Source organism: Podarcis erhardii, assembly GCF_964252035.2.
Source record: "Podarcis erhardii genome assembly, chromosome: 1".
NCBI classification, from domain to species: Eukaryota; Metazoa; Chordata; class Lepidosauria; order Squamata; family Lacertidae; genus Podarcis; species Podarcis erhardii.
In genome coordinates, this window is record NC_138497.1 from 29,429,850 (window position 1) to 29,444,459 (window position 14,610).

The following is a 14,610-nucleotide window of genomic DNA, read 5'->3' on the forward strand; positions in this document are numbered from 1 at the left end:
AACCACAGAAGAAACTGACGGTGATTTCTTACTTAACCCTGCTACTTGGATTCCCAAGGCAAAGTGGGAGACGGGGGCTGGAAGGGAGGTGGAGAGAATGCTTGTTTATGGAAAACCTGCATCTCTAGAGCACTCTTTATACACAAGCTTCAAAACAACACAGCAAACACTGCAATTCCATGCTTTACTAGTATCTAGTAATTTTCACAACCTGAGTGAAAACACAACACAGGAAGGTGTCCAGGAGGAGCTCAAGCCACTCCTCAGAACTGCTTGTGCCCCCTTTGGAAGAATCAGTTAATACTTCATGAATCACAGGCCTTAAAGAGACTGGATCAGTGGTCCTATATCCTGCCTCAAACAAGGGGCTTCCCTGTCTGCATTCAAGATTGAGACACTCTCTCTCTCTCTCTCTCTCAGAATTCAGTGCATTCTACCAGGTGTGACCTTTCCAAACAGTGGCAGCGGCAGTGCTTTTGCATCCACGTTCCATATCGGACAACATCTCCAGCCCATCCATCAAAATGTCCAAGTGGTGATTGCATATCTTCATATGGAGAGGGAGTCAATTAAGGGTGAGTCATTAATGTGAAATCATTCCACTTCTCTCAAAATGAATAGAAGTGAATTGGCACAGCGTTGGGCCAGTGCCGACTTCTCAGTTGGACAGGAGTGGATCAGAGTGGAAGCACAGAGACAGAGTGAACTCATTTCATAGATAGCATCTCCAAGCCCAATATGGTAATTTCAAAATTTGGAAATAATTTCTTATGACAAATGAATCCACTTCTTCCCAGCCATTTTCTCATCAAGGCATTTCACTTCATCAATGCCAACAGTAACTGCTTGCCTTGGCAAAAAAAAAACCCCAAAAAACCTGAAGGCAACAGAAGAAGAGAGAGAGAGAAAGAAGAATCGAGAACCAAGATGGGGCAATGCCAACTCTGAAATGGGACTCCTGACACTTTGTGACCTAGAGAGGCAATGGAGCTTGGCTCCAGCAAATGAGCTCAGGGAATTCAATAGGAGAGAAGAGAGATATGATGTTCGAGGCTGGTTCACACATTTACACAGAGGAAAAGCTAGGTTTACTTCCAAGTATACACTCTACAGAACGGGCAGCCAACTATTAGTCTCCGATAAGTAGACCTGCATGATGTGCATGTTTTTAGATGTGCTTTCATCACATTTTGTCTTTACAATATTAAATGTATACTTGACACATCTTACTGTAAGTGCACCTCAGTTGTGGAAGGCGCTCCCCAGAAATCTAGCATCTGCACTGCAGCATTTTCAGCACCAGATGAAGACCTCCCCTCCGCCCAGGGCTTTTCAATCGTCAATTTGCAACTTTTCTTTTCTTTTCATTTTTTAGTGCTTTTAAGATCTTTGGAACTGTTGCCTCCCCACCCCCACTTTTTAGGTTGAAATCTGAATTTATTCTGTTGAGGGTTTTATTCTGTTTTAGATTTCATTCTTAATTTTTATTATATATTATATCTTTTATATATGTATTAATTACCCAGAGAACCTTTTGCTATTGGGTGGCATATAAATACAGTAAGTATGTAAAAAAATAATATATACAATGCAATGTAATGTGTGAAGTGGCTTGTTGATTTATGTCCATATAGCCCAAATCTATGCAAGGCTGGCTTGGCTGAACTACATGGACTATTTATTATGCAAGTATTTTCACAAAACATTTGAGCCTGAAAGTTTAAATCTTCCCTCCCATACATGCAAGCACATATGGGATCATACTCCCAATCTTTTCAGCAAAAAAGGGAGGGTGCTTTTCAGAGTTTTCCTATACAACTCTATAAAAAGCTACTGATGAGAATATTTCCTATATATTAATTTGGAGCAGGGATTAGTGTGGTAATAATTAAAACAAACATAATTATACTTATCCCTTCCCCTCTGAAATTAGATTAATGATGGTGATATTTCCGCACCAAAGCATGCTTCAGACATCATTGCCTGTGTCAGGACTAAGCAGAGCTGGGAGCACACAGCAAAGGGAAGAGGATTCATGGGTGGATGAGGGCATTCATTTCTCCCCCCTCTCTTAATTCACATGGACAGATCTGAGAACTCCCACACAGAAAAGGAAACAGGGATACATTTCAGTGCTGTCAGAGAAATGTAGGTGCACATTTTAATTTCCTTGAGAAATTACTCCATTCCAGTAAGCAAGCAGGGTGTGTTTGTGCCCTACTTTAAACAGAGGGGTCTATTTAAAGGCTTGTCCAGTCCAAGGCCATTTCAAAGATAAATAAGAAGGAAGAGTAGTTGTTTTGAAATTGCCCAAACACATAGCTCAGTCGGTAGAGCATGAGACTCTTAATCTCAGTGTCATGGGTTTGAGCCCCACGTTGGCCAAAAGATTCCTGCATTGCATAGATGGCCCTCGTGGTCCCTTCCAACTCTGAAAGTTTATGATTATGTGATTCTAATAGCCCTGGACAGGAGACTGAGCCAACACACAAGTCAATGGGTAACAATCTTCCTACCATGACACACACACACACACTCTCTCTCTCTCTCTCTCTCTCTTTTGGGGGGGTGGGGTAAATGGCAATGTTTGCTGACAATATATGTTCAAAATGTTCAAAGTTACCCTGATCATCATCAAGCCACCTTTCTTGTTAAGGAGAGCACAGATATTGACTGAATACAGCCATGGATTTTCTGGTAAGGCGAAAGCTTCCTGTGCTGGCCCACAATGAAGTTTACTTTTGGTGCAACAATGCATGACAATCTATTACAGGCTCTGATGATCACATTATACACCCAGTGTAAAAGTTCCCTCCCTGCCCCCCCTTACTTGTGCTATATGAAATCAAGGATATAGAACCACAGATCATTTTTCAATTGTTGCATCACTGAAATAATAAAGATGGATGGTTGGGCTTTTTAATGATTTTTTTATTGTTCATTCATCCTCCCTAAATGTGGATTAATTACTTGGTTTATTTACAGTACATTAGGAAATTCGAAGGAACCGTCAAGCACTCAGGGTCATTTGCTGGATATGATTTTTCCTCCTCCAAAGCTAGAGGTCACTCCTGCTTCTTAAAAATATATACATTATACAGATGCCACTTGCATAAAAGACAAAGGAACTGCAAAGGTCCAACGGAATGTCTTCACAGAATTATAGAATTGGAGAGTAGGAAGGGACTAAAGGGTCATGGAGTCCAACCCCCTGCAGTGCAGGAATCTCAGCTAAAGCATCCATGACAGATGTGCGAGCAAATTCCATGATTTAGCTATGCACTCTGTGAAGTACCATATTTTGCCTGCCCTGAATCTTCCAACGTTCAATTTTATTATATGTCCCTGAATTCTAATTAAAATAGCAGCCAGCAGCAGTAGCACTTGTTTACTAGACCAGCTTCTTTGTCACTGCTATACTCAGATGCTTCAAGGTAAGGGAGGAGGAGGGAAGCCACCATTGCCAGAGGGACGGGGGGAGGCAGGAACACTTCACTGCCACTGCCACCAGGAAGGTCCACCACCCCTCGCGGGAGTCTGTTCCACTGTTGAACAGCTCTTACTGCCAAAAAAAAAATTCTGAATGTTTAGTCGGAATCTCCTTTCTTGCAAATTGAAGCCATTGGTTCTAGATTCAGGTAGGTAACCATGTTGGTCTGACACAGTCAAAAATAAAAAAAATGTCTAGTAGCACCTTAGAGACCAAGTAAGTTTGTTCTGAGTATGTATAAGCTTTCGTGTGCATGCACATGAAAGCTTATACCCAGAACAAACTTAATTGGTCTCTAAGATGCTACAATACAATTTATTTATTTATTTTTTAAATTTATGAAGCCATTGGGTTTGAGTCCTACCCTCCAGAGCAAGATAATAAAAATAAAAATAATGTATTATTTATACCCTGCCCTTCCAGCTGAGTTTCCCTAGCCACTCTGGGCGGCTACCAACAGATATTAATAAAGTTAATAAAAAAGCGATAAAACATTAGACATTAAAAACTTCCCTAAACAGGGCTGCCTTCAGTTGTCTTCTAAAAGTCAGATAGTTGTTTATTTCCTTGACATCTGATGGAAGGGCGTTCCACGTGTCGGGTGCCACTACTGAGATGGCCCTCTGCATGCTCTCTCCTCCATGCGACAGCCCTTGAGATATTTGAAGATGGCTATCATATTTCTTCTCAGTCTCCTCTTTTCCAGCCTAAACATACCCAGCTCCTTCAAGCGCTCCTCGTAAGGCTTAGTTTCCACACTTTTGATCATCTTGATTGCCCTCCTCTGCACACATTCCAGCTTGTCAGCATCCTTCTTAAATTGTGATACCCAGAACTGGACCCAGGTGTGGTCTGACTAAAGCAGAACAGAGTGGTACTATTACTTCCCTTGATCTTGACACTATACTTCTGTTGATGCAGCCTAGAATAGCATTGGGGGTTTGGAGGGGGGTTTGGCTGCTGCATCACACTGTTGATTCATGTTAAGCTTGAGGGTCCACTAAGACCCCTAGATCCTTTTCACAGGTACTACTGGCAATTCAGGTGTCTCCCATATTATATTTGTGCAGCTGGTTCTTCCTGCCTAGGTGCCAGAGCCTTACATTTGTCCCTATTGAAATTCATTTTGTTAGCTTCGGCCCCATTCTCCAATCTGCTAAGGGCATACAGAATCCTAACTCTGTCTTCTGCAGCACTAACTACCCCTCCCAGCTTGGTGTCATCTGCAAATTTGATGAACATCCCCATAATTCCTTCACCCAAGTTGTCTTATTTTGGTATAAATGGTTTCCACACTACATCTTTAGAAAGCAATGGTACCTACAGGAGCACTTGTGTTACTTAGGATACCAGCAAAGATCTGCCCATCTCCAAGTTCCCTTGTCATCCAAAGTGCACCTGGTGACTACTGCCAAGATATGGGAGGTGCCCACTAGGCGCACTTTCCGGAAACAACTGATGACATTTTTGTTTCCCAGCTAGATGAATTGTTCTCTGCCCTGGGTTTCTTCTTCGTATTGTTTTAAAATGCATTTGCTACTGTTTCCTGTGTTGCCTTTAGCTGTTTTGATTGTATTTTGTATATCGCCTTAATACACATGTGGAAAACAATAAGCAATAAACAAATACAACTGATAGAGGGATATTTTTGGTCCTGGTGCCCTGATTTTTGAGAGCTTGTCTTGCCAGAAAAGTTCATCCGGTGCCTTTCTTTATGCCACTGTGGCATCTGATCGAGGACTTTTACTCTTCCCAACCTTTTAATTCACTCTGTTCCATTTTCTCTCCCATAAGGATAACCTCACTAATCCTATGTCCCAAAGCAGGGCATGCACATCTACATTATTCCTGCCACGTGCCTGTTAAGCTTTGGTGTGGAATCCTCCAGGGACGATTCCACAGACGCTCTAGCTTGTTCTCTTACTGAATAGCCTGGATATTCTTAACACTAAACTGAAATGCAGCTTTCATGAAATGTACAATAATAGCTTCTTGTTCTATTCATAGTGGAAATGGCGAGCAGTTTGCCATCTTTGACATGAGGTCCTTATACATATCTGAAGAATTTCAACACATCATATCTTTTCCCCACGATGAAAACCCCAAGTCACAGATAGGATTAGCAGATCATTAGCCATCTTTATAAATATCTCATAAATTCTTCAATCTTACATCATATTTCTTCAATTGCAATGGTGAGCAATGAGTAAAATCTTCCTGAATGGAGCAGTGCATATGTTCAGTTACTTGTATACAGGATGGCAGCTTGGACACCTTTTTTGTGTGTGGGGACGACTATTTCATGTTGGGGTCCTGCTATTTACATCCAAGGCCACTTGCCTTCTCACTTGCATCCCTTACTGGGGGTGGGGGGATCACGGGGCTAGGATCATAAGAAAATTAGAAGTGACCTCTGTGAAGCCCACAAGCAATAACTCTCTCCTACTCAGGTCCTGATATTTTTTGGAATTATCTTGTTCCACCCTGGGATGCAAACCTTAGTGGCAGCAATGTCCACACAGAGAAACATCTCTGAACACATATATAGGTAGAAAGCATTTTTGCTATGACTAAACATTATCAGATGAGCACTATGAAGTTAGATTAGATGACCCTTGGGGTTCCTTCTAACTCTACAGTTCTATGATTCTAAGTCCAGAAACAGATATTATGCTGGAATAATAGTGCAAAGAAACATGGAAGGTATTGCTTTCTTTCTCACGGGGAAGATTAATACATGTATCTGTGAACAAATTTGTCCTGATATATCCACCAAACTATGTCATCTGCCCAGCTAAAGAGATTGATTGCATATAGGTTAACTACTAAATAGCAAAGAACAGTGAAAAGTTGTCTTAAGAAATGGGAAACACTGAATAAAATTTGTAGCCACATCTCAGACTCCCATTCCGCAGAGAAGAATCGGGAAAGGATGCTTGCAAATTTCATTTCAAATGCTCTAAGATTTTCTAGCTGTCAAGGGAGAAAACACAGTTGGGAATTGTCGGATCGATGAACTGCCTTGTCAGAAGGTCCAATCACCTAAAGACCATGAAATTATCTTCCCCAAATGCTGTAATCAACTTGACTATGCAATAAGGTGAAAACACACTCTGCCACAGGAATGGGTAACATTAGGGTTACAGGCATAGGTTGTAATCCATTCATCTGAGAGTTAGCCACTTTCAAGTCAAAGAGAGTTACTTCTATTGAAGACATGTGCAGGGTTACATTGCAAAAGCAGCTGGGATCCCAAAAATATACATCTTGGGTGTCAAAAGCCTTGGTAAAGAGGTGTGTCTTCAGCATTTGCTGTAAGCTGTATAATGAAGAACCCAGGTACACCTCTGTGGGGTGCTCCACAATTTAGGGCTGACACAGAGAATTATCTCTCTCAACCCACCTCCAGCCTGAGTTTATGAGGGCAGTTAAGCAACCAAGGGAGACTCTTGAGAGTCCCATGGACTGCAAGAAGATCAAACCTATCCATTCTTAAGGAAATCAGCCCTGAGTGCTCACTGGAAGGACAGATCGTGAAGCTGAGGCTCCAATACTTTGGCCACCTCATGAGAAGAGAAGACTCCCTCGAAAAGACCCTGATGTTGGGAAAGATGGAGGGCACAAGGGGAAGGGGACAACAGAGAACGAGATGGTTGGATAGTGTTCTCGAAGCTACCAGCATGAGTTTGACCAAACTGCGGGAGGCAGTGGAAGACAGAAGTACCTGGCGTGCTCTGGTCCATGGGGTTATGAAGAGTCGGACACAACTAAATGACTAAACAACAACAACAAGCAACCAAGAGGGGCCCCCTCTGCTAATCTTAACACCTGATTGGGTCTGTAGGAAAGGAGGTGGCCTTTCAGGTATTGGGGCCTAAGTCATTCAGGGCTTTAAAAACTAATGTGAGCACCTTGAATTGAATGGCTCTGATTACTCAGTTCCACATCTCATTCAATCCTACTTTAGCTGATAATACATTTTCTTTGTGGTTTCAATTTACTATATGGTGCCCACCGAAACATTCAAGAGAGCTCCGTCTCCTGGTATATCTTGCTCTTTTTAGAGTTTAAGAATCTTTTGAGAAATTATATTTCCATGTCATATCTAGCCTTGCGCTGCGAGGCCCCGTGGCCACCCCATTCCCTAAGGTGTAAATAACTAGACAACCTGCAGCATATTGGTTTTGGGATCAAATAAGGCCACAATTTCATTTGCTACAGATGTGAAGGTTTGGCCATAGGCACTGAGGCAACAGCGCATGTCACTCCCACAAGTCTCCTGGGAGTGTTTCTAAGGGTGAAGCCAGTGTCAAATCGGTGTGTCCCCCAAGCGGTCCCTGATGGAGGAGTGGTATGGCCCTAGCCCCCATCTGGGCACTGGACAGAAGCCACTCCCCCTGGATCCGTTAACAGGATACTCTTACCCATGGGGGGGAGCAGGTGGAGGCTACAACCTCCCCTCCAACCAAGATTAGGCTTACCTAGTGCCTATCCAGCTTACAAAGTTGTGGTGATTGTTATGAGGTAGGCAAGAAACCAAATGGTGGACCCAATTTGCCAGATGGGAAAAATTCCTGCCTGGCCCCTAAATCCGGTGACCGACATAGTCCATAGCAAGGTTGTACCATCCACAAAAAACAACAACAACCCTAATCTGAGGGAGGATTGGTTGGAGAACCAGCACTGTGAGAGAGAAGCCGAAAGGCCCTTCAGGCCAGGCATTTATCCTTGCCCTGGGTGTGGCGCCAAGTGCCACTACTGGTCAGTTGGCACTGTGCCCAGGGGAACACCCCCACCCCCCAAATTTCTGCCACCATTGGCCAATTCAGCAGCAGGAGGACAATCTGGCCTGCAATAGACCAGTTCACAAGGGAGACCCGGGGCCCATCCACAAAACCGCCTGCCCAAGGGAGAATGGACTTAACCCACATGGTCAGTATCCTTGACTTGGACACCTTGAAGAAATGTCCAAAACATACTGGGCCCTATCTCAACTAAGTCCTTAATTTGTAGATAGCACAGACAGCCTTGAAAACAGCCCTTCCTTTTAGTCATAGAAGAGAGACAAAACAAGAGCTGTTCAACTCACTTCACATAGTAAATAATTTTGTAGCACTTCTTATTACCCTGTAATTTTATAGCTCCTAAGTTTATTGGATACATAATGGGCAGATGTGTGCTGTCATTAAAGAGCTTTTAGGAAATGCTGCAATAAAGGTACTCAGCAGATAATAAAATGGAAGCTGAAGCCCTCTGTTTACCACCACATAACCAACAGCAGATGCATTGCCCTTTGTAAGCAGCACCCAGCAAAGTAGATAATGAAGAACAGTTGGTGCCAAGGTTAAGCAGGGAGATTCAAGCAAAGATAGACCCTGTGTAAGTTTGGCAAACTATACAGGCTTCATAATTTACTCATTCCAAGGATTCAAATGCCAGTAATCTAGAATCATCTGCAGACTTTCTAATCAACAAATTGAAGACTTGCCTGGTTAACTGACTCACTTTTAACTGGTTACAGGCAGGTAGCCATGTTGGTCTGCCATAGTCAAAATAAAATAAACAAAATCCTTCCAGTAGCACCTTAGAGACCAACTAAGTTTGTTCCTGGTATGAGCTTTCATGTGCATGCACACTTCTTCAGATACTTCTTCGTATCTGAAGAAGTGTGCATGCACTCAAAAGCTCATACCAGTATCAAACTTAGTTGGTCTCTAAGGTGCTACTGGAAGGAATTTTTTTAATTATTTTGTTTCACTTTTAACTGGATATCAAATAATCTGTTGATGATATTTATTGTCACATGTCATGTGTACTTGAACAAGAATAATATGCAATGAGTTATCAGGCAGCCTGCAAGAGCCTTACATGGTCTAGTTAGGTGGCCTTAAAAAGAGTCAAGTAGGCAAGCTTTGAGGATGGGCTCAGGGCTGGGACTGGGCAAAGACATAAGCAGGAAGCATTACTGCTCAAAAGGTCTTTGGGGCCCTGGAGAAGTTCCTATGCCAGCTGCTGGTCTATGCATCCAATCTGGCTAGGAGGAAGACATCAGTGCAACTGGGCACCCCCATTTTAGACACTTTACTACATTCAGCTTGCAACTTGCATGGGAATTACATTCTGGGGATTGTGCGTAAAGCCGAAATCCTGTATAGTTAGAACAAACCTGGAACTGCCCCCACACGTCCATCCATACTTTTCTAAAGCTGGCACACTGAGTAGGCTTTGCTCCCACACCAATGCAATATGGAGAGCTTAAAAGCTCTCCACCATGTGTGCATTTAATTTGTGTGATTTCAGTTGATCAGCTACCAAGCGCATAGCGCTGTGATCACATAAGTTAAATGTGCACAAGTTGCAAGTCTACTATACACAGCCACCTAGGAAAGCGTTTAGCATTGCAAGCATTGCAAGCAAGGGATTATTGGCAATTTACTGATTTGATTACAGAGAATTATATACAGCTCCCAGGGTCAGTTCTTTACACAGGCTTGCAGCAGGGTTTCTACCTGTCCTGTTCTAAAGGAAGTGGAGGGAAACTCTGGAAGCTGGGCAGTGCTTACCAGGACAGTGTACCAATAACTCTCTGTGCCTGAATACAACACAACACAGGTTCACCCTTAGCTACCACTTGTATGGGAAAGGCCAGGGGTGTTCTGGACTGAGAAGCATGCTGCATGTTTGAGCTTCTTATTCTTCTCTTAGGCACTATCCAGCAGCTGTGCCCTTTGCAGATATGTAACTCAGAACTGACGGTAGAGGAAAACCGTGAAAAGCAGTCATGCAAAGGAGACAAGGACAAAGTTAATGAAAGCTGAAAAACCATGAAAGTGTTAATGGTCTGGCTTGTATGTTCTATCCAGAGAACCATGACATTTTAATGACTAAAAAAAAGGTGGTGCTACAAATACGTTCTGAGGCAACTGGAACTGACAGAGTGATGGCTCTGTGCTCCCAATTTGCCAGGGTTCTGCTGATATTGTTTTAATAATCCCAACTTGTCAGTGATTAGTTTCCAAAGAGGGAAAAGCTGGGGTCAAGCTTACTGGGACCTAAATCATTTGACCTGGAAATCTGACCTCTGATCTCAGATGTGTGGAAGCAGGGCTGTGCCAACACAATGAGGTGGCAATGAAGCTCTACACATACTCTGGCTGCGTCTGAATGAAGTGGTAGAATTTACTGTCAATGCAATGCTGGTCAATGCAAGTCCATGACTTTTTAACGCTCTGTTAGATTAGAAAAGCAACTCCCTGTGAGTAGAAAAACAGTGAAGCAAAGCGTGAGCTAGGCTATGACATTTCTTCTTGAAATACTTGCAATACATTGTTGCTTTTCTTCATGCAATGTATTTGCCGCCTCTCAATTCTGCTGCATGGGTAGACTGGGCCTTGGAGGCATTTTCATATTTACTACCACATCCCGTGTGCCACAGCTATATCCCTACACTGAAAGCAGGTGGTGGGGCAGTGCCCCGCATCCAGTTAATCCTTGCACCTTGCTTATTCGATAGAATCAAAATATCTTCACAAAGGGGAACTGTGGTTGGGATGTACAGAGTATTAACTTCAATTTGCTTTGTTCAACTAATGGTACATCAAGACAGCAAAAGACATCTATGTTGCAAGGCCAGTGAATTCTCCATCATACATAACATATATGATTAAAACTTTCTTCCCTCTACCACTCCAATTAATCAATTGCTGCTTGTAGGCTTAGCTGAAAAGCCTGGAAATGTATTTCAGGTGAAGTGTCTGACAGAGATTGCTTCCAAGCATCCCAAGGCTTCAGTATCCCATCTGTTAGATTTTCATTAATATTATGTCTCATCTATTGCCCCAAAGAAGAGCATTTGGCTATAGCACATGTATGCACAAAGTCCCACATTTAGTCCCCAGTATCTCCAGGAGGGACTGGGAATCTCCTTTGTATGAAACCCTGGAAAGCCACTGCCCATCAGTATAGACAATACACAGCCAGATGGACCAACAGCCTAACTCAGTGTACTACAGCTTCCTATGTTGCTATGCCTCTTCTAATCCAGAATGTGGCAGGGAGACTGGGAGTAGCCACCAGCACCATATAACATCGATCCTAAAGGATCTACATTGGCTCACTGCTTCTAAGCACAATTGTAAGTGTTGCTGCTGACCTTTAAAGCCCTAAACGGCCTCGGCCCAATATACCTGAAGGAGCGTCTCCACCCACATCGTCCAGCCCAGACACTGAGGTCCAGCTCTGAGGGCCTTCTGGTGGTTCCCTCACTGTGAGAAGTTACAGGGAACCAGGCAGAGGACCTTTTCAGTAGTGGTGCCCACCCTGTGGAACGCCCTCCCATCAGATGTCAAGGAAATAAACATCTAATTGACTTTTAGAAGACACCTGAAGGCAGCCCTGTATAGGGAAGTTTTTAATATTTGTGTTTTAATTTGTTGGAAGCTGCCCGGTCAGATGGGTGGTGTATAAATAATACAATTATTATTAATAATAATTAAAATTCTTTCCCAACCTGTCTACAAATCTATACTTCTTCCCTGCCCTTTTTGACTCTATTTCTTTTCAAACATTTCCGAATTCTTTCAGAATGTGTGTCATGGAAGCAAACTAATTTACTTAATTTGATGCATTCCGATCACAGATCTTTAAATTTCTTGGCCCAGAGTATTATACAATATATGCAATTCTGAGGGCAGGAATGGGCTTCTGAATCAGATAGTTCTGTCCTATCTGGTTGAGTTGTACTTATGCAACCCAAAAGGACTGAAAATTGCTTAAAATGGAAGGCTATTTTTGACACTCAGGAGAATGAACATGAAATGATGCAAGCAGTTCCAGCTCTGCCCCAGCCAAACTGGATTTTTGTGAAAGCCCAGAATAAGTTGTAACTATGTTATAAATTCTTATCAGCAGATGTAGTGACACTATATCCAATACGTAAGAAACTGACTCAACTCTGAATTTGCCAAGATCTTTCCATTAGCCTGTCAAATTTCACCATTTCACTGCGTCTTTATGAAACGACAAGTCTTAAGTCATTCTTCCCTAACCTAATGTCCTCAATATGTCAGGGGTGGTGGGAATCCTAGCCCAAAACATCTGCAGGGCAAGAAGCTGGAGCCGGCTTTGGTGAAACAAAACATGCTCAGCCCAACTAATATAAAGGAGAAGAATGCAAAACGGTCTGGATGCCAGCCAAGATATTGTTATGGATGCCCCTAAATTCCTGGGTGCCAAATCCCCCCTCCTAAATTTACTAGGTGAGGTTTTTTTCCTGACCAAGGAATCTTCCAGCAGATAAGCCATTAAGAAACAAAGGCTGGAGCTTAGCAAAGCAGGGGCTATGCCAGCCACAAATGGGGAATAGTTAGCAAAGACAATACGAGAGCTGGGAGGGGAATGTTTCAGAATCACTGTGGGCCTGAAGTAAGCAAATGGGGGGTGTCTCAGTTTTGCAAGAGCATAATATGAGCAGGGAGGGAAAATCCTCTCCAGTCTGGAAGCGGCAAGCAGGAGGGAGAGATGCAGAGGCATGGCTGACGTCTCATTAAAATCTGAGATGATCACACCTATGGGAGATGCATGATGCCCTCTTGGGGTGTAATGCTGGGATTCCCTTCCAACTAGAATCACATTGCATATAAGTGTAAATAAGCCTTCCATCATGAAGACATCACAGCCTCCTCTGCACCTCATTCCCAAGAGGAAACACAGAGCCCGGGTTAAAGTGTGCCTGTAACCCCTGGAATCTCACACCGCTCATGGAGACTGGGGTGGCGTGTAACAATATGTTGCATTTCCTTCAGAAATTGGCATTTCCGGCATCAACAAATCGATTGCCAATATAATGAAACTGATTTGAATATGGTGCACGCTCCGTGCTTCAGTCAGGGCTATGCTTGGTTCTTGTTTCCAGAAAAGCCTGCAGACTGTGAGAAGGTGGCTTCACATCCGTGCAGAAACACACATCATCTCCATAATCCAGATCTTTCCGTCTGCAGAGCACCTTCATTAGCTCAGCCGCCACAGCTATTGCGCTCACCTATCGTTGCAGCTGCTGTCAGACTCTCAAGCAAATGAGAAGCCGATAGACACAGACAATGCTAATTGCTCCCTAAAACTAAGCAGAACTTTTAATGCCACTGTGACTCCATCTGTCCTTATTCCACTACCAGCCCTCTCTTTGCACTCCCTGTCATCTGTGGAGCATCTCACTCACCCTTAGAATCATAGAGTTGGAAGAGACAACAAGGGCCATCGAGTCCAACCCCCTGCCAAGCCTTAATGAAAGCCTTGTTTGCCTTAATGAAACTGATGCAACATTGTATGCCAATAAAGCCTTATTGCTTGTGCATTAGGACCTATTATTATCATTTTATTATTAGTAGTAGTAATTGTATTTATTTATATATATTAGTAATTGTATTTATTTATACCCCACGTTTTCCCCTGACAGAGACTCAAGGTAAGAACAACAAGGGGGGGATTAAAAAAATTAAACATTGATAGGATTAAATCTCTCTCTCTCTCTCTCTCTCCCTCTCTCTTCTCTCTCTCTCTCTCTGGACTATTAAAACCATATCAATAACAGCAATGAAAACAACACAGCACCAGCCCTTTCATTAAAAGCAGTCAGCTCCCGAAAGCTTGTTGGAACAGAAAGGTCTTCCTTTGCCAGCAGGACAACAAGGAGAGAACTAGTCTTGCTTCCCTAGGGAGGGAGTTTTAGAGTCTGGGAGCAGCTATCAAGAAGACCCTTTCCTGCATCCTCACCAAGCATACCTGTGAGGGTGGCGGGATCGAGAGAAGGGCCTCTTCTGAAAATGTCAAAACCCAGGCAGGTTTGTATGAGAGGGGTTTTTTTGGGGGGGGGGGGGCTACCTTTGCTGTGTTAAATGTGCATTCTGTAGCTGACCTCCTCTGTAATGCTTTATTTTTCAATCTTTAAAATAATATTTTTGTTTCCTGTTAATCACGTTGTTTTGAATGTATACTTCATATTTTATTCTGGATTGTTTTATTTGATGTTTTAATGTAGGCTGGAAACCACTTTGAGATATTAGAACTACTACTACTAATAATAATCATAATGTCTTTCAAATAGATTTAACCTAAACCATATA

The 14,610-nt window shown here is 42.8% G+C and overlaps 1 protein-coding gene and 1 long non-coding RNA gene across 21 annotated transcripts in view; one reads left to right on the forward strand and one right to left on the reverse strand.

Moving 5' to 3' along the window:
- Positions 1 to 14,335, forward strand: part of LOC309344916 — a 28,712-nt gene extending 14,377 nt beyond the window's left edge. The window contains exons 6-8 of one of the 2 annotated variants that reach the window (XR_014157935.1): positions 428 to 575; positions 14,096 to 14,136; positions 14,169 to 14,335. This is a non-coding gene — a long non-coding RNA (uncharacterized lncRNA). Of the gene's footprint in view, positions 1 to 427; positions 1,429 to 14,095; positions 14,137 to 14,168 lie in introns of those variants that run through there. The other variant, XR_014157937.1, reaches the window with a different exon arrangement.
- The window catches only part of NRXN3 (neurexin 3), a 1,212,171-nt gene that overhangs the window by 822,189 nt on the left and 375,372 nt on the right, over positions 1 to 14,610 (reverse strand). The window lies entirely within an intron of this gene.